The sequence below is a fragment of the Bubalus kerabau genome, chromosome 14 (genome assembly GCF_029407905.1).
Source record: "Bubalus kerabau isolate K-KA32 ecotype Philippines breed swamp buffalo chromosome 14, PCC_UOA_SB_1v2, whole genome shotgun sequence".
Lineage (NCBI taxonomy): Eukaryota > Metazoa > Chordata > Mammalia > Artiodactyla > Bovidae > Bubalus > Bubalus kerabau.
Genome location: NC_073637.1, coordinates 52,019,873 through 52,040,621, shown reverse-complemented (window position 1 = coordinate 52,040,621; position 20,749 = coordinate 52,019,873). Strand labels below are relative to the sequence as shown.

The window sequence follows — 20,749 nt, the reverse complement described above, 5'->3', positions numbered from 1 at the left end:
AGTTGGTTGACACCTTCTGTACCTCTTGAGTTAGAAAGTACTCACTAAAACAATCAAAGAGAATTCTGAGCAGGAAGTGTCTTTATAGACTACCTAAGTCTTCTATTTAATAGATGAGAAAACTGAGACTCATTGACATGTTTAAGATCTGTCAGGGAATACGTGAAGCACACCAACTGGATAACTTGAAGGGAGTTCAGTAAAGGGTTCATTTTCAAAGATCAAGTTGAAAATTACAAGGGAAAACATAGACGCTTAGAGTTCACTATAGAAAGTTTCTATCCTAGACCTAAGAAATCAAAGGAGAATCCAAGAGCATCAAAACCTGGAAAAGATAGCTATGTGGGAGGAGCCACCTGAGAAAAACAGTGGCCACTGACTGAGGTATGCAATGAACAATGTGACTGAAAGGGAGGTCACAGAATTAGAACACTGACTCCACTTTTTATATAACTTCCAAACACTTGTGAAGCCTCCCACTGGCTGAACCCATTCAGAACTCAAGACACCAAAGAATCTGTTGATGTATCCATATTGGTAAATCCTGGAAGATAGAGCATTCTAGACAAGCGTACACAACAGACATAGAATGGCAAAAAGGAGAGCAATGGGAACAAGCATCTGGGGAAACATCCATAGGAGATAAACATTTTGCTGACTTTTAAAATAACATCTGTGAGGGGGCGGGAATACTATTCTCCCATTGAAATACTACTTCTGATCACTTTTATAGGTGTTTTTTTTTTAGGCCGTGTGGTCACAGTAATGAAGAAAACAAATGAACTCCTTCTCTCATGAAACTTAGAGTGAGAACAAAAGAAATGGTAAACTAATATGCAAAGGATTACAGTTTTAATAAATAATCTTTAAGAATGGAGCGCCTTAGGATAAAAAAAGAGAATAATTAATATATAAGATGGACAAAGAAAGGATTATGTCTATTTCTAGAGATGAAGAAATTTAAAAACTATCATTGTAAAAATTTGCATATTTTAATGATAGATATGGAAAAATCTACATTTTCTGTGTTCACCCCCAGTATTTTTTTTTAACTTACTGTCAGGGAAGACAGTATTTTAAACTATTAAACATAGGTCTTTTTCCAACTCATAAATCTTTGCACAATTGATTATTTCCACTATCCAGTGAACAAAGCTTCCTATACTTGTTGCCTTAGGGAAGGGGTGATAAAGTAGAAGCCAAAACATTTGAGTCTAACATAGTTTGGTGTTATAAAACCTCAGTCTATGAAACAATCCCTGTGAGCAATAACAAGTCTCTTACTGAGACTAGAAAATTTGCTAGTTATGAAGTGATAGAAGATAAAAAGGTTGAGCCATAGAATAAAGGGTGAAAGCAAAAACTAATAAACAAACAAAAAGAATTTTCAAGTCAAATCAGATAAATGTGGAGGATCCAAGGTTAGAAACATGTCCTCCAGTTCCATGAAGAATCTGAATATTGGTTTAAAAAAAAAAAAAAGCAGGGCAAGGATTACTACATAGCATGTCTGGATAGAAGTTTTGGGAATGATCTTAACAAAATTCTGTTAAACCACAGGAGACACTAGGACAGGATATTTCCACTTACCTAAGAGTAGTGAAAGAACTTACACAGCAACATGGGCTTGTATCATAGAATTTCTGTTGGTTCTAGAATAGCCAAGGCTGATTAAGGTAGAGACCAAAAGGAATAATTACACCCAGGTGACAAGATTCATGAAACTAGATACGTAAATCTCAATCAATACCAGTGTCTTTGAATGATGTTGACACCATGCAAAACCATCTCCCACTTGACTCAACATTAATCATCTGATAATTTTGATACAATCAAGGGAGAGTTTCTGATGCATAGGAAAATGGGTTTCTTAAGAGAATTTAAGATTTATGAAAAAATAAAATGCTCATTTTGCATACTGATTTCACAGTATACAATTTGAAACTATGGCAAGTACAACTGGGATATTTAGATGTTTGAATCACATTTTTTTTTACTTGTATGCATTTATTCATATTAAAGGAATTCATTAGGCTTTAGACTTTATAATTTTTATTTTAGAGAACTATAAACCATTAATTGTTCTTATCTGAGGAAATCATGATGGAAATACTTGCATTTTTGTGTTATACAGACCTGGATTTGAATACAGTCTCTGCCTTGAACTCAGACGAACTAAACTTTAGTTTTCATATCTATATGAGGAAGAGAAAAAATATCTATACTTCAGATATATTTCCTGTTATAGAAATTAGAAAAATATATTAAATAACAAATATTTAATAAAAAGCTGCTTAATCTTCTTTTCAAAGTTTGTGGGTGAGTCTATAACCTTTTACGAATTTGATAAATCTGATGTCTATATGTGACCTGAATATCTGAATTTTTTCAAAATATTTCTCTTTGCTACTTTTGATAGGTAGCCATTAGACAGCCATTTGGGAATAAAGTATCACTATCTTGCAAATGATAGTATTTTTAGACTCAGGGAACCTGCAGTTACTTTTGGTAATTCAAGTCACATATGTTAGGAGTGTGGGAGGAATTTTATAATCAGAATAATCATCTATTACATGAAAGACAAAGCTTATAGTTTTCAAAATGAAAACACACACACACATTGAAATCAAAGAAAATAGCTTTCATAACTAGAAAAAAAAGGATGAGGGCTGATGTTATTTCTCAGTTTATTCCATGATTTAAATGTTTCCCTTAATCATTGATAATGACATTCAAGTGGTTTAATTCTATTCACCAGTAGAAATGATAATTAGACCAGTGATCCACTCTTTACATCCATACATAAAATAGTATGAAAATTGTATAAAATAAAGAGAAAATCATTAGACTATCTCTTTTTTCCCTCCTTGCACTGTTTTGTCATCATCTGGCTACTATAAGGACATATTCATTTGTTCACAGATCATAGTTTTTAAGTAACAACAGCTAAACATTCTAGCTAAGAACAGATGGAAAGTCAAATTAATACAAAACTGGTTAGAATGGATGGAAACAACTTAATGTTAACTGTCAGTGTAAACTCAGTATCCACAAAATAAAACAAAAAATCTGTATTCTTAGTAAATCTATTAATTTTATATTAAAATTATATGTTTGATATTAAAAGTATGCTAAATATATAATATAGTTTATACTATAAATAAATAAGAGCCTTATAAATGATTGTGTGTTATGGGGGATAAGAAGTGGTAAAATATTAGGAGAGGTAAATATCAAAAACAAAACACCCTTTAAAATGTAAGAAATAGTTAACACGGGAAAGGGAGGCACAGAGAAATCACGTTTAACCATAATTTGGAGATTTGAAGTATGTGCGAGCATTTTAGTTAATGGAGTTAAAGAGATATGTCAAAATAGAGATGTACAAATCAAAATAGATGGACGTTTAGAGGATACAATAGTACAGAAAATATACCAGGAACTATCATAGAAACAAAGAGTTAGTCTTATTAAAGCAGAATGAATCAAGCAATAGTTTATCAACTTACTGGGTATTATCAGTCCTGCTGCTAAGATCAGTTACATCTCCATGAAAGAGACTTAACATATTTTGAAATGTCTCTGGGTAAACCAGTCTTCTTAATAAACAGCAAGAAAATAAGTCTATGATGCACAAAATATTTCTATCTTGTCAATAAATTAAGAATTTGTAACTTCTTGCATCTAAGTCCAAATTCATTCTTTCAAACAGAACCAAACTATATGCAGATACAAGAGCATTCATGTTTGGTAAGTGACTGAAAAGGAAACAAGATGTTTTGAGTCAAAAATCCATTGTTAAATATTTTAATTTCTTTTTCTCAGAAATAGTGCCTCTGTCAGAGTATAGCAGCCATCTCAGGTCCTGCTTAGGGGGAAAAGAGAGCAAGGAGAACTCAGGAAATAACATAATAGAAGGCAATAGAATTCATTGATAAGCCCAACAGTAAACCTATAGATGAGTTTTAGGAAATCTGAATACATTATCCCTATAGATATCAAGTTATAAATGGTGGTTGGGTATTTTTCATTGATTTCAACAATCAAAGGCTTAATGAATCCCTGGGCTGTGGGGAGGGTACCAGGAATGGAACTCCTCAAAGAAAAGAGAAACTAAGTATATTTATTATTCACAAACCAAAAGTATAAGTTCTGCTGCTAAAAATAATTCTGAAAAACACTGACATAGTTGAGTGAAATTGTGTGTGTGCGCTCGCACACACCATGTTTGGTTCAGTTCAGTTGCTCAGTCATGTCCAACTCTTTGCAACCCCATGAACCGCAGCATGCCAGGCCTCCCTGTCCATCACCAACTCCCAGAGTCCACCCAAATCTATGTCCATTGATTCAGTGATGCCATCCAATGCCATATTCAGTCATGGCCAACTCTTTGCAACCAGTACACATTTTTTGTTAATTACTGACTATATATATCTTCATCGATTAGCCTTAATACCAAACTACTAGTTACTACTTGCATTTTAAACAATGCCCAAAGAATACCACTTGGAATAACATCTGCCTCAAGTAGAGGACCATCCAGTTTCTACGCTTTTTGCTTGGTTGGAAATCTAAACTTTCCTGCTTTAGTTTCTGAAATTCGATCCCCAGTTTATGATCTAATACAGTTAACAATATTCTTGGCATTTTTCTGTCCCTCACTTCTCAGGGATGTAATGAAATACAGTGGAACACAAGTTTAGCTGATTACAAGCTGTGTAGTTGGACAGGATATTTAACCTCTGGGAGCCTCAAATTCATTATCTGCTAGTTGTGCCTGTCTCAAGAAAGCAGTTTGAGGACTAAATGTAAATGTCACATAGAGTTCCTTGATCCTTTCTTAATGGTAGTTATAATTATCATCATCACATTTCTTGTTGTTTTTGCTGTTAATTAATAACATGGGGTCTGAACTTGTCTAGTCTAAACTCCCTACTTTATGTCTTGAAGAGCATGCAGGTCAGGGCTCTGTTCTCCCTGATACTTTCTGCTTAACTGGTTTCTGATGTTTTGCCTTTCTTCCTCTGGTGTTCTGTCTCCTTCCCCCTCAATGTATAGAGTTACAGATACCAAATGAGCCTTGCCCCCTCACCTATCACCTTCTCATCACATTGAGCTTCTCCAGTGCTCTGTTGCAGTGAAGTTTGGGGTTCTGGATCCAACCAGTCATTTCAGTGAATGAGGCCCTGACCCAGGCATTAACTGTGATATGCTCCCATGTAAAATGAAGATTTTAATTCTGGCTATTCATACACACATTCATGTGTGTATATAGATATATGCACACACATATAACTTAGCTTGGCCAAAAACTTCATTTGATTTTTCATCTTACGGAAAAATTCAAATGAATTTTTTGGCTAACTCAGTATTTTAAAATTGTACTTTTATTATTTTAAATACAATACTTGGCCACCTGATGCGAAGAGCTGACTCCTTAGAAAAGACCCTGAAGCTGGGAAAGATTGAGGGCAGGAGGAGAAGGGGACGGCAGAGGATGTGATGGTTGGATGCCATGATTGACTCGATGGACATGGGTTTGGGTGGACTCCGGGAGTTGGTGATGGACAGGGAGGCCTGGCGTGCTGCAGTTCACGGGGTCACAAAGAGTCGAACATGACTGAGTGACTGAATTGAACTGAATGTCTTTAAACACAATATTCAACTAAATGAGATGAGAATAATTTGTTCTCACTTCTGTGCCTAAAAACTTTAATTCCATAATAACTATTCAATCGTAGATTTCTTTTTTCTGCTAACTTTAAAGGTTAACCATGACCCCACCACCACCACTGTGTGCATGCGGTAGCAGCATCACTTTGAAAACCAGAGAGAGGGAAAACCAAAGGGAAATCTTTAAAAAAACAATTTTTTTTTTTCCTAGAATGTTCCAGTGAATTTGTTTTTATCAAGTCAAAACCCTAAGGAAACTGACTCTGAACACCTGATTACAATTTTGACTCATTATGGCCCTTTGAAATATTTGATTCCAGAAAGGTAATATGTCATAATACAGCCTGTAAAACCACATTAAAATATTGCTTAGATTGCCAATATTTCTGTTGCTTTTTAGTGCTTGGGGGAAAAATAAAGTGAAACTAGCATTATGAGGATTTTTCTTCCTGTTTTTAAGTTCTATATTTATTTGGTAAGAAACCTCACCAAAGCAAATGATTTCTTTCATCCACATTCAAACCATCCTCCAAAGTTTTCATCAAATGAATGTCTTGAACAGCATCTCACACAGCCTCTCTTTTTTTGCTTAAAGTGGTTCCATGTGGCAGCACAAAATACAGAGTTTAATTTAAAAGGAGGCAATAGGATATTGGCATCAGCCAATTGTTGATGTCAAGAGAGAAAATGCCTATTACTGAAGGATCCTAAAGGTGATTTGTGAATTCCATCTGTGGCCCAAAAAAGCATATATATCCTGATGCCACTATCAACAAGAGTAAACAAGTTTCAAAGATTAGGTAAAATCAGCACTTGAGCCCTCAAGGCTTCCAAAGACTTTCTAGGATGAACTGAAAACAAGGACAGAAAGCCTGCTTTAAAAAAAAAAAAAAAAAAAAAGCAGTATACAGTCATTTAGTTTAACATTAAAATGAGGTGACACACATATATACTGAATTTAGAAAGATGGTACTGACAATCTGACATACAGAGCAGCAAAGGAGACACAGATGTAAAGCATAGACTTTTGGACTCAGTGGGAGATGGAGCAGGTGGGATGATTCGAGAGAATAGCCTTGAAACATATACATTACCATAAGTAAAAAGATGACCCTGAAAGTTCCTTGCATGAAGCAGTGCAGCAAAGCCAGTGCTCTGAGACAACCTAGAGGGATAGGGTGGGGAGGGAGGTATGAAGGGGGTTCAGGATTGGGGGTGGGGGGGTAACACGTGTATACCAATGACTGATTCATGCTGCTGCATGGCAAAAACCATCACAATATTGTAAAGTAATTATCCTCCAATTAAAATAAATAAATTTGAAAAAAAATAAAAAGAAAATGTTACAAATACTAAAATGCATCTATCTCCAAATATAATTTTGTTCATGAAGAAAATTCAGAATCCATCTAGAAAGATTTCACAAGAAAATTACTGTTATATGAAAGAGTGAAGAAATTTAGTATATAGTATGTCAGTAGTTCACTAAACAAAACATGCATAGTAGCATCCTGATACATACTTTCTGTGATGCTTGATGGGGAAAAGCCCTGTAGAAAAGCCCCTCATGAGCTGTTCTTACACATAGGTGGATAGAACTGTAAAAGCATTATGACAGTAGGAGACTGGACCTGGTGTTGGCTTTTGTTAACCTCATCAATGGCATATGATACAACCTATTGAAATAGTTCTATACAACATGACCAATGCATAGTAAATGTTATTGTAAAAGGAGGGGTATGGGCATTAAAAAAATTCCCAGATGATTTCAATAAGTATTTGACTTAAGAATTGCTGAAATATTCCTAATTTAGCAAAAGACATTTAAGAGCTAAAACACTGTGCCTTCATTTTAAACTCCTTGTTGACTACTTGTAAATATTTTTGGCAGGTTGAAGTAAAAGAAAACTAATATAAAGACATCTTCCTCAAGAAATATCCATTCCAGTAGAGAAGGTTTACTTCTGCTTTATTAAATATGCCAAAGCCTTTGACTATGTAGATCACAACAAACTGTGGAATATTCTTCAAGAGATGGGAATACCAAACTACCTGACCTGCCTCCTGAGAAATCTGTATGCAGGTCAGGAAGCAACAGATAGAACTGGATGTGGAACAACAGACTGGTTCCAAATAGGAAAAGGAGTTCGTCAAGGCTGTATATTGTCACCCTGTTTATTTAACTTATATGCAGAGTACATCATGAGAAATGCTGGGCTGGAGGAAGCACAAGCTGGAATCAAGATTGCCGGGAGAAATATCAATAACCTCAGATATGCAGATGACACCACCCTTATGGCAGAAAGTGAAGAACTAAAGAACCTCTTGATGAAAGTGAAAGAGGAGAGTGAAAAAGCTGGCTTAAAACTCATCATTCAGAAAACTAAGATTATGGCATCTGGTCCCCTCACTTCATGGCAAATAGATGAGGAAACAATGGAAATACTGACAGATTTTATCTTCTTGGACTCAAAAATTACTGCAGATGGTGACTGTAGCTGTGAAATTAAAAGATGCTTGCTCCTTGGAAGAAAAGTTATGACCAACATAGATAGCATATTCAAAGGCAGAGACATTACTTTGCCAACAAAGGTCCATCTAGTCAAAGCTATGGTTTTTCCAGTAGTCATGTATGGATGTGACAGTTGGACTATACAGAAAGCTGAGCACCTAGGAATCTATGCTTTTGAACTGTGGTGTTGGAGAAGACACTTGGACTCCCTTGGACTGCAAGGAGATCTAACCAGTCCATCCTAAAGGAAATCAGTCCTAAATATTCGTTGGAAGGACTGATGCTGAAGCTGAAATTCCAATACTTTAACCACCTGATGGAAAGAACTGACTCATTTGAAAAGACCCTGATGTTGGGAAAGATTGAAGGTGGGAGGAGAAGGGGATGACCGAGGATGAGATGGTTGGATGGCATCATGGACTCAATGGACATGAGTTTGAGTAAACTCCAGGAATTGGTGATGGACAGGGAGGCCTGGTGTGCTGCAGTCCACGGGATCGCAAAGAGTCAGACATGACAGAGCAACTGAACTGACTGACTGACTGAGAGAAGATATGTTGCCAACACAAACTTGGTATTAAGCATTTCAAAGTTCTTACTAGAAATGAGTGGAGTTTCTGTGCAAAAGTCAATGAGAGTGGGAAAAAATTATTTTTGCCACGTTAAATGTGGGAAGGTTTTATAAAGATGTAACTATTGAAATAAATTTTGATGAATACGTTTTTACCGAATGGAAAAGAGAGAAAATGATTTTACCACCAAACTTATTTAAATGAAAAATTTTTAAATAGGTATGAAACATTTATCTGTTTGATTCAGAAGTTCTGAATTACTAAAAGAGAAGGGAAGAGATGAAAAGAAAAAACAAATTTAGCAAATACTATATATCCTGATGTTGAACTGAAATTAACTTTTCCAATTCTCCTTTAATATGACAGGGAGGCCTGGTGTGCTGCAGTCCATGGAGTCACAAAGAGTTGGACATGACTGAGCCGAACCGAACCAAACTGAACCGAACTGAAGGAATAGATATAAACTCAAGAAGCTCATGAATATTAACAAAAAAATACTGGAGATGCCAAGAATTACATTATGTCTGGAAAACATAAATGGTCTAAACTTTATATATATCATATATATACACTATGTGATGTTGCAAAATTTAGTCCAAGAAGAAACTGAACAAGTTATACAAGTAATGAGATTAAATAGGATTTTAATCCACTTACAATTGTTTGAAACTAAAGAGCTTAAAATATATTTTCTAATTTTCTTGGTAAAGTTTAAATAAAACATGGGGAAGATTCTATAGTATTTTAAGATAAATTTGAGTTATACAAAACTCAATAATATTTTATCATGCATGTAAGTCTAGATTTTTAGTTCAGTGTGTAAAAACAAGAAAATCAAAGACAGAGAAGAGACGCAGAAATATAAAAGTTCTATGGAACTATAGAAGCTAAGCATATTTTCCTATGCTGTCTTGGATAGTAATTAAATGCATTGAAGAGGAAATGGAATTTGAACTGAATTTTAAATGATGAAGGAGAAAAGAAGGGAGAGACCCAGAGGGATGGTACGGGGAGGGAGGGGGGAGGGGGGTTCGGGATGGGGAACACGTGTATACCTGTGGCGGATTCATGTTGATGTATGGCAAAACCAATACAATACTGTAAAGTAATTAACTTCCAATTAAAATAAAAAATTTATATTTTTTTAAAAAATATAAGATTGTGAAACAGCAATATTCTAATAAAAATTGTCAAAAAGTAAGTGCACTGATGCTCAGTCACTAAGTCATATCTGACTCTTTGGGATGCCACAGACTGTATCCTGCCAGGCTTCTCTATCCATAAAATTTCCCAAGCAAGAATACTGGAGTGGGTTACCATTTCCTACTCCAAGGGATCTTCCTGACCCAGGGATCAAACCTCCTGTCTTGTATCTCCTGCATTGGAGGTAGATTTTTAACCACTGCACAACATGGAAAGCCAGGGGCTTTAGTAACATTAAAGGATGGTGAAAAATTCATCACTCTTAGAACAGGGTGAAGAAATGGCAAAATATAAAGGTGATTTATAATTAGGCCAAATATTAGGAAGACTTAAACACCAGAAATTTAGACATGGGCTTCCCTAGTAGCACAGAAGGTAAAGCATCTGCCTGCAATGCAGGAGACCTAGGTTCAATCCCTGGGTTGGGAAGATCTCCTGGAGAAGGAAATGGTTACCCACTCCAGTATTCTTGCCTGAGAAATCCCATGGGCAGAGAAGCCTGGCAAGGTACAGTCCATGGGGTCACAAAAAGTCAGACACGACTAAGCGACTGAAACACAAACACAGGTCCAGACGGCTTCACAGCTGAATTCTACCAAAAATTTAGAGAAGAGCTAACACCTATCCTGCTCAAACTCTTCCAGAAAATTGCAGAGGATAGTAAACTTCCAAACTCATTCTATGAGGCCACCATCACCCTAATACCAAAACCTGACAAAGATCCCACAAAAAAAGAAAACTACAGGCCAATATCACTGATGAACATAGATGCAAAAATCCTTAACAAAATTCTAGCAATCAGAATCCAACAACACATTAAAAAGATCATACACCATGACCAAGTGGGCTTTATCCCAGGGATGCAAGGATTCTTCAATATCCGCAAATCAATCAATGTAATACACCACATTAACAAATTGAAAAATAAAAACCATATGATTATCTCAATAGATGCAGAGAAAGCCTTTGACAAAATTCAACATCCATTTATGATAAAAACTCTCCAGAAAGCAGGAATAGAAGGAACATATCTCAACATAATAAAAGCTATATATGACAAACCCACAGCAAACATTATCCTCAATGGTGAAAAATTGAAAGCATTTCCTCTAAAGTCAGGAACAAGACAAGGGTGCCCACTTTCACCATTACTATTCAACATAGTTTTGGAAGGTTTGGCCACAGCAATCAGAGCAGAAAAAGAAATAAAAGGAATCCAAATTGGAAAAGAAGAAGTAAAGCTCTCACTATTTGCAGATGACATGATCCTCTACATAGAAAACCCTAAAGACTCCACCAGAAAATTACTAGAACTAACCAATGACTATAGTAAAGTTGCAGGATATAAAATCAACACACAGAAATCCCTTGCATTCCTATACACTAATAATGAGAAAACAGAAAGAGAAATTAAGGAAACAATTCCATTCACCATTGCAACGGAAAGAATAAAATACTTAGGAATCTATCTGCCTAAAGAAACTAAAGACCTATATATAGAAAACTATAAAACACTGGTGAAAGAAATCAAAGAGGACACTAACAGATGGAGAAATACACCATGTTCATGGATTGGAAGAATCAATATAGTGAAAATGAGTATACCACCCAAAGCAATTTATAGATTCAATGCAATCCCTATCAAGCTACCAACAGTATTCTTCACAGAGCTAGAACAAATAATTTCACAATTTGTATGGAAATACAAAAAACCTCGAATAGCCAGAGCGATCTTGAGAAAGAAGAATGGAACTGGAGGAATCAACCTACCTGACTTCAGGCTCTATTACAAAGCCACAGTTATCAAGACAGTATGGTACTGGCACAAAGACAGAAATATAGATCAATGGAACAAAATAGAAAGCCCAGAGATAAATCCACGCACATATGGACACCTTATCTTTGACAAAGGAGGCAAGAATATACAATGGATTAAAGACAATCTCTTTAACAAGTGGTGCTAGGAAATCTGGTCAACCACTTGTAAAAGAATGAAACTAGAACACTTTCTAACACCATACACAAAAATAAACTCAAAATGGATTAAAGATCTCAACGTAAGATCAGAAACTATAAAACTCCTAGAGGAGAACATAGGCAAAACACTCTCTGATATACATCACAGCAGGATCCTCTATGACCCACCTCCCAGAATATTGGAAATAAAAGCAAAAATAAACAAATGGGACCTAATTAACCTTAAAAGCTTCTGTACATCAAAGGAAACTATTAGCAAGGTGAAAAGACAGCCTTCAGAATGGGAGAAGATAATAGCAAATGAAGCAACTGACAAAAAACTAATCTCGAGAATATACAAGCAACTCCTACAGCTCAACTCCAGAAAAATAAATGACCCAATCAAAAAATGGGCCAAAGAACTAAATAGACATTTCTCCAAAGAAGACATCCAGATGGCTAACAAACACATGAAAAGATGCTCAACATCACTCATTATCAGAGAAATGCAAATCAAAACCACTATGAGGTACCATTTCACACCAGTCAGAATGGCTGCGATCCAAAAGTCTACAAGTAATAAATGCTGGAGAGGGTGTGGAGAAAAGGGAACCCTCTTCCACTGTTGGTGGGAATGCAAACTAGTACAGCCACTATGGAGAACAGTGTGGAGATTCCTTAAAAAACTGGAAATAGAACTGCCTTATGATCCAGAAATCCCACTGCTGGGCATACACACCAAGGAAACCAGAAGGGAAAGAGACATGTGTACCCCAATGTTCATCGCAGCACTGTTTATAATAGCCAGGACATGGAAGCAACCTAGATGTCCATCAGCAGATGAATGCATAAGAAAGCGGTGGTACATATACACAATGGAGTATTACTCAGCCATTAAAAAGAATACATTTGAATCAGTTCTAATGAGGTGGATGAAACTGGAGCCTATTATACAGAGTGAAGTAAGCCAGAAAGAAATACACCAATACAGTATACTAACGCATATATATGGAATTTAGAAAGATGGTAACAATAACCCTGTGTACGAGACAGCAAAAGAGACACTGATGTATAGAACAGTCTTTTGGACTCTGTGGGAGAGGGAGAGGGTGGGAAGATTTGGGAGAATGGCATTGAAACATGTAAAATATCATGTATGAAACGAGTTGCCAGTCCAGGTTCGATGCACGATACTGGATGCTTGGGGCTGGTGCATTGGGACGACCCAGAGGGATGGTATGGGGAGGGAGGAGGGAAGAGGGTTCAGGACGGGGAACACATGTATTCCTGTGGAGGATTCATTTTGATATTTGGCAAAACTAATACAATTATGTAAAATTTAAAAATAAAATAAAATTTAAAAAAAAAAGAAGGTAATTTCTCAACAGTAAAAAAAAAAAAGAAACACAAACACACATCTATGGAACAGACTTATACATGAATGCCATTCTTCTACTTGAGTTTAAGAAATATAATGTTGATGGCAGTGAGAAGGATGGATTTAGCTTGAGCAAGAACAGTCAAAATACTTATAGCAAAACTCCAAGTGAGAAACTAGGAGGGATTAGTCTAAAATCCCACAGTAGCAAATGGAAAAAGTTATCTGCTGGGGACTGAATTAAAGAGACCTCCTGAAGAAGCAATTCTCTAGTAATGTTTAAAGTGTGACAGTCACTCAGTAATTTCCGCCTCTTTGTGACCCCATGGACTGTAGACCGGGAGGCTCCTCTGTCCATGGAATTCTCCAGGCAAGAATACTGGAGTGGGTAGCCATTCCCTTCTCCAGGGGATCTTCCTAACCCAGGGATCGAACCCAGGTCTCCTGCATTGCAGGCAGACTGTTTTAATCTGAGCCACCAGAGAAGTAACATTTAAAAATAAGCTAATTAACAGTGATTAATATCGTTCATGTCTACCCAGATGGCTCAGAAGTAAAGAATCTACCTGCAATGCAGGATATGCAAGAGACATGGACTGGATCCCTGGATCAGGAAGATCCCTTGGAGGAGGAAATGGCAACCCACTCCAGTATTCTTTCCTGAGAAATCCCAGGGACAGAGGAGCCTGGCAGGCTACAGACCATGGGGTCGCAAAGAGTCAGACACAACTGAGCACAGGGCACACACGTGCATGTGGCTTCCCAGAATATTATTTTAGGAAAGAAAGTAAAGTATATTTTGCTCAACCATCTACCAATACACAATCTTCTCTAAAACAGTAAGACAACCACACTTATAAAAAACAAAGTTCTACTTGAGACATTCAGCAACAATTTCTTCTAGTTTTTCTTCTATGATAGGCTATATATTATTTTTCACATGTTTATTCTTTCTTTAATTTTCAGGCACTATATTGCATACATGTAGAATGTCCCTGTGTCTCCTGACTCTTTTCAGATTCCTTTTCAGTGTACTAATTACAGTGGAAACTGATAAATATCACTTGGTGTCATTTTTCAGTAAAATTCAAGTATCTTAAAAAAAAAAAAAACTACAAAGGAACAGCAGATTTAACATTCTTGTACATTTATGCTAGAGAATAACTATACTCATAAAAATAACTGAATGTAAAATTGTTTTTATGGAATGAGTAATCATATAATCAGTTTTACTTTATGCATTCTTAGATTGGATCAACATATGAAATTCCTTTCATGGTGATAAGAAATTAGTTCAGGATGGGAAATTTTCTAAACCAACCAAATTGGATTAATGAAGATGGACAGGATAGATCTGAATTCTGAACTTAAAGTCAGTTAAATTTTCTCTGACAGTAAAGTATCAATTTGTTCATTGCATTGTAGACCGGATGTTAAAATCATCCACAGCTACATAGATTCTTTAGCCATGGTTCATTAAAATAATTTTATAATTGACTGGATTTTTATTGTGGCAAACCTGTAATAAACCATATACACAGAAGACATGAGGCTATTCTGTACTTTTTTCTACAATAATATTCATATACACAAACCAAAATCTAAATTTTTAATCTTTAATGACTTGTGCTTTTATCTATCCTTTTTGTTTTTACAGTGATCCTCAATCACTGTATCCTTGTACCATAACCTGTAGATAGTTTACTTGTATTTGGAATGGGGGAGGAAATTCAGGTTAAATCACAATTTGTTCATTTTATTAACTTTGTAACTGCAGTTATTAGAGGTGATTCAGGCAGTTTAAGCCAAAACATGTAGAAATATATATTATTTTGCTTTTGGTCCTATAAACAATGGGAAAATATGGGATGGTTTTGCTGCTGCTAAGTCACTTCGGTCGTGTCCTTCTCTGTGTGACCCCATAGATGGCAGCCCACCAGGCTCCTCCGTCCCTCAGATTCTCCAGGCAAGCATACTGGAGTGGGATGCCATTTCCTTCTCCCCCATGCATGCATGCATGCTAAGTCGCTTCAGTCGTGTCCAACTTTGCGACCCTATGGACAGCAGCCCACCAGGCTCCTCTGTCCATGGGATTCTCTAGGCATGAATACAGGAGTGGGTTGCCATTTCCTTCTCCATGGAATGGTTTTAAGCCTTGGTAAAATCATATTTGTAATTTTGAAAGACAACAGTGGTGACAAATATGAATTAGAAGAGGTTGGGTAAAATGGATAATTTAAGAGGCTATTTCAATGAAGGGAACATGAAAAGATAAAGGACTGAACAATAAAGCATTAATATGAATTGAGAAAGTAGAAAAATAATTAAAATTATTTGAAAGATATTATCAATGTAACTTGATTATATGGGCTACCTGAGCGAAAGGCTAACTTACATGACAATACCATTAATAAGGCTTACAAGAGATGGTGCAGATTTGGCGAAAAACATAATCAGTCACCTTTTAAAAAATTCCACAATGAATTATAAAAACAAAAGACAGGAGAGAATATTGAGCTTTATTCCTCAAAGTATGATCTGTGGAGATGCAGCCCTGGCATCCCTTGGGAGTTAGAAAATGTGAAGACAGAGGACAGAATTTAAAAAAACATAAACTTTATCTAGTAGGAAATTTACAGCAAATGAGAATAAATGCCATACACTACTCAAAGACAATATGAGAACAGAGATTCCAGAACTTCTCCAGGAAGGTTATGAATAGGTAGCAGAGTAATATGAATAAATTCTAGTGATATTTCTATATAACAAACACAAAGAAAATAAAATGACCACCAAGCAGATAAAAACTATCAAGATAAAAACATTTAAAGTGATACACTTTTCAATGAAGGTATTTATACTCCAACATAACTGTATTAAAAGAACTACTACAAAATGTCCTAAAGGGGAAGGAAAATCAGATATAGGGTCTTATTTTTTAATAATGGAAATAAATACATCTTTAATACAGTTCAGTTCAGTCGCTCAGTCGTGTCTGACTCTTTGCGACCCCATGGACTCCAGCACGCCAAGCCTCCCTGTCCATCACCAACTCCTAGAGTTTACTCCAACTCATGCCCATCGAGTGGGTGATGTCATCCAACCATCTCATCCTCCGTTGTGCCCTTCTCCTCCTGCCTTCAATCTTTCCCAGCATCAGGGTCTTTTCCAATGAGTCATTTCTTCACATCAGGTAGCCAAAGTATTCAAGCTTCAGCTTCAGCATCAGTCCTTCCAAATATTAACAGTCTTCATTTAAAAGAAAAAATTACTGAGAAAAAAATAAACAATAAAAAATTGCCAATAGTTTTCTATTTTTTCTGTCATTATATTTTTTATTTAAACATCCTCCAGTGAACACGTATTAATTATATAATAACAATAATGTTCATTCAAAAACAAAGATCGGCTTTTCACATTTGTTTGAACACCTTTAAAAAATAATCCAGAGTTTCAGTTAATTTTTATGATGATTGTGTAAGGGAAAAATGCATCAACATTTTCCATTCTTCTTTTCCATTTTCATGTGGACTTTATTTTCTTGCCTGAGTGCTTTGGCTATATTTTATAATACTGTTTTGAATATAAGTGGCGAGAGTTGCAATCCCTGTCTTGTTCATCATTTTAGAGAAAAACTTTTGACTTTTCACTGTTGAGTATGATGTGTACTTGTCATATATTCCAGTAACTTTGTTGAGGCACATATAGCTACTTTGTTGAGAGTTTTCATCATAAATGGCTGTTAAATTTTGTCAGAAGTTTTTTCTGCATCAAATGTGATCATATGATTTTATCCTTCATTTATTATTGTGGTTTATTACTCTGCTTGATATGTAGATTTTGAACCATCACTGCCTCTCTGAAATAAATACCATTTGGTCATGGTGTATGATCCTTTAATTTCTTCTTTAAAAATATCTATGCATATTTGTCCTATGCTATTCACATGGGGCTTCAGAAATCAATTGAAAATTATTATAAAAGTATATTGATAATTTATTTCTTACAGTCACACAAATTAATGACTATATTTTATCAGACATGGTAGTCTTCCTAAAAACCATCAACTTTTTTCAGCTTATGTGTACATTCTCTCATCTCCTCCCCTCACTCCTCTCATCAATATAACTAAATGGACAAGAGGAAACACATTAGACAAAAGGGATCACGCACACAAACTGGTAGTTTATCACTGATCATTATATTTGATTTTAAATCCTACACTTGATATGCTTAATTCAGACTGAATATTTATATCAGTGTGACAAACTGCACAACATATTTCACTCATTTCAGTACCTGTATTTCTGTCATTCCTAAATTCAACAAACAAAATTTTGCCCCAGCATTTTTGGAAACTATTTGTTCAAGCCCAAGTACAGAATGTGTACTCACTAGATTATATCGAAATCAGACACATTGACTTCCTGGAAAATTACCATACATACAATGCTGTATTTAAAACAAAAACGAATAACAGACTTCAACCATCACACTGCTAAATGCACATATTCCTCAAAATAGTAAAAACACATACTATTATTACTTCTTAAAAATGCTTGGTTGAAACACATTAACCTATGTACCAAGAAAGTCTAAGAAAGACTAACCTGATTAATATGAGTACAAATAAAAGTCCTCCAGTAGGAAGCAGAGGAATTCAGGGAACAGAAAACCCAGACATAAAAAAATGTGCTCTATACCAGCATTCGTCGATCTGTCGACATTTCTGACGTTAACGCTGTACAACGCAATGCCCTGCGCGGGTCTACTGCTGCTGCTGCTGCTAAGTCGCTTCAGTCCTGTCCGACTCTGTGCGACCCCATAGACGGCAGCCCGCCAGGCTGCCCTGTCCCTGGGATTCTCCAGGCAAGAACACTGGAGTGGGTTGCCATTTCCTTCAATGCATGAAAGTAAAAAGTGAAAGTGAAGTCGCTCAGTCGTGTCTGACTCTTAGCGACCCCATGGACTGCAGCCCACCAGGTTCCTCCGTCCATGGGATTTTCCAGGCAAGAGTACTGGAGTGCGGTGCCATTGCCTTCTCCGCGCGGGTCTACTACTTAAAACAAACAAATCAGTTATCTCCAAAGCCTGTCTCTCTTTCCAACCCATACTGGGCAAAATATGCTGTGGTATAATTTTTTTATGAAATAGTTTCTCAGTGAACTAGTATAGATGCACCTTAATGAGAATCTTGAAACAGATGGGGATATTTTAACTGCTCTCACCCCTTGAACAAAATACTTTGTAATTAGTGGTGTGGTAAAATATTCCTTTTGAAAGGCTAGGAACTGAATGCATTTTCAGGCTATCATGGGAAAACCCATGATACACAAGAGATCCACGAAGCCAAGATTTTTGTTTTTGCTTTGTGTGTTTTTTGAAACACATTTGCTTTGCAGTGGACATTTTAAAAAGCCACAAGTAATTTCCTACACTCCATCCTCTTATTTCTGTGTAATTTTAGCAGGATATCTTCGTTAACAATAATTGCAAATTAAATGGAGAGGGGGTTCTTCTTTTAATTTCCTTTTATGTCTGACTCCCTGATTTTCTTTCAAAGACATCTTTTCATTCATTCTTTTTTTTTTTTTTTTGGCTCTTATGTGTTTTTTTATATTTATCTTTCCCAACTTTTATTTTCTAACCAAAATGTACAGAGTAACATAATCCTTATAGCAGAAATCTTTCTCTGCTTAGATGTACAGATGATATGCCCTACAAAAAATGTAGCAGCAAAAAGCAAGAAGGTAAATTTTAAAATATTCTATTTTCCACATGACTATCAGTAATGGAGTCCCTCTGACACAGGTCTAAATATTTTAACATATTCTAACTAAAGTGATATATCACAATTTTATCCCATAAGAAAATGTTTCCCTCTGTTGCTTAGGAAATACATATTTATAGGAATTTTCTATTCTTAGATTGTCCACAATAAAAATATTGACTGAAAACAAAAATAAATTATTTATATTTTTGTTTATTTCTCTTGTATACTGCATTTGATTATTGATGATATCCTTATGTTTCACTGGATTCGCTATATAATTTTTTTCCACAGACATATTGCCTTGAGTAGTCCCCCAAGTTTATTTAGCCAGTCCTGTAACAAAGTGAGCCATTATTATTCTTTCATTTTCTATGACCTCTGACTCTGGCAGTCCAACCTTCAGTCATGGTCTGAGCTCTCCAAATGCAGTCTTTCTCAGTTCTCCTTGTTCTTTTTTTTTTTTTAATATAAATTTATTTATTTTAATTGGAGGTTAATTACTTTACAATATTGTATTGGTTTTGCCATAAAAGAAAGAAAGTGAAGTTGCTCAGTCATACCCGACTCTTTGCAACCCCATGGACAGTAGCCTGCACCAAGCTCCTCTGTCCATGGGATTTTCTAAGCAAGAGTACTGGAGTGGGTTGCCGTTTCCTTCTCCAGGGAATCTTCCCGACCCAGGGATTGAACCCAGGTCTCCCTCATTGTAGACAGATGCTTTACCTTCTGAGCCACCAGGGAAGTCCATCAACATGAATCCGCCACAGGTATACACGTGTTCCCCATCCTGACACCCTCCTCCCTCCTCCCTCCCCATACCATCCCTCTGGGTCGTCCCAGTGCACCAGCCCTAAGCAACCAGTATCATGCATCAAACTTAAACTAGCTCCTTTTTCAGTTGGAAAGCAGAGAGATTCCATACCCTAAGATTCCACTTCCACATAACTTTTCACAGGATTTCTCCACTCTTCCCAGTACTGGCACTGCCAAATCCCTATTTTTGGACTTTGGGTTCCTAAGGACTTTATTTTCTTTTAGGGATTTTCACCATATATTTGTCATTTGTTCATCTTTCTTTGTCAAATTATAGCTAAAACCTTCCTGAACATTGGTCAAGAAAATATATCAAAGGCCAGCAGAATAGAGTGCATGAGCCAGCTCTTCCTTACCAAGGATAAAAAATCTGAAACAGTACCAACAATGCAAACCAGAACCAAAGTGGTTCAGAAACTAGTTTATGGTTTCTACAGCCACTACTTCAAAAGTCAAGTGGTGCTATTTCAAGAGCAATGAGGACTATAAAATCAATGTGCTTTATTAGTCTTCTCCACTGGCTGTGAGTTTCTTGAAATAACGGTTCTATAATCCATCTAAATATCCCTCCCTTCACCAAAAAAAAAGAAAAAGAAAAACAACAACTGTGTTTGGGATATGCTGCTGCTGCTGCTGCTGCTAAGTCACTTTAGTCGTGTCAGACTCTGTGCGACCCCATTATGGCAGCCCACCAGGCTCCCCCATCCCTGGGATTCTGCAAACAAGAACACTGCAGTGGGTTGCCATTTCCTTCTCCAATGCATAAAAGTGAAAAGTGAAAGGGAAGTTGCTCAGTCATGTCCGACTCCTAGCGACCCCATGGACTGCAACCTACCAGGCTCCTCCATCCATGGGATTTTCCAGGCAAG

At 36.3% G+C, this 20,749-nt stretch overlaps 1 long non-coding RNA gene across 2 annotated transcripts in view; it reads right to left on the bottom strand.

Annotated features, from left to right (window-relative positions):
* Positions 1–15,715: 15,715 nt before the first annotated feature.
* Positions 15,716–20,749, bottom strand: part of LOC129626935 (uncharacterized) — a 120,754-nt gene continuing 115,720 nt past the window's right edge. Inside the window, exon 3 of one of the 2 annotated variants that reach the window (XR_008702282.1) lies at positions 15,716–16,565. This is a non-coding gene — a long non-coding RNA (uncharacterized LOC129626935). The remainder of the gene's footprint in view (positions 16,566–20,749) is intronic. The other variant, XR_008702284.1, reaches the window with a different exon arrangement.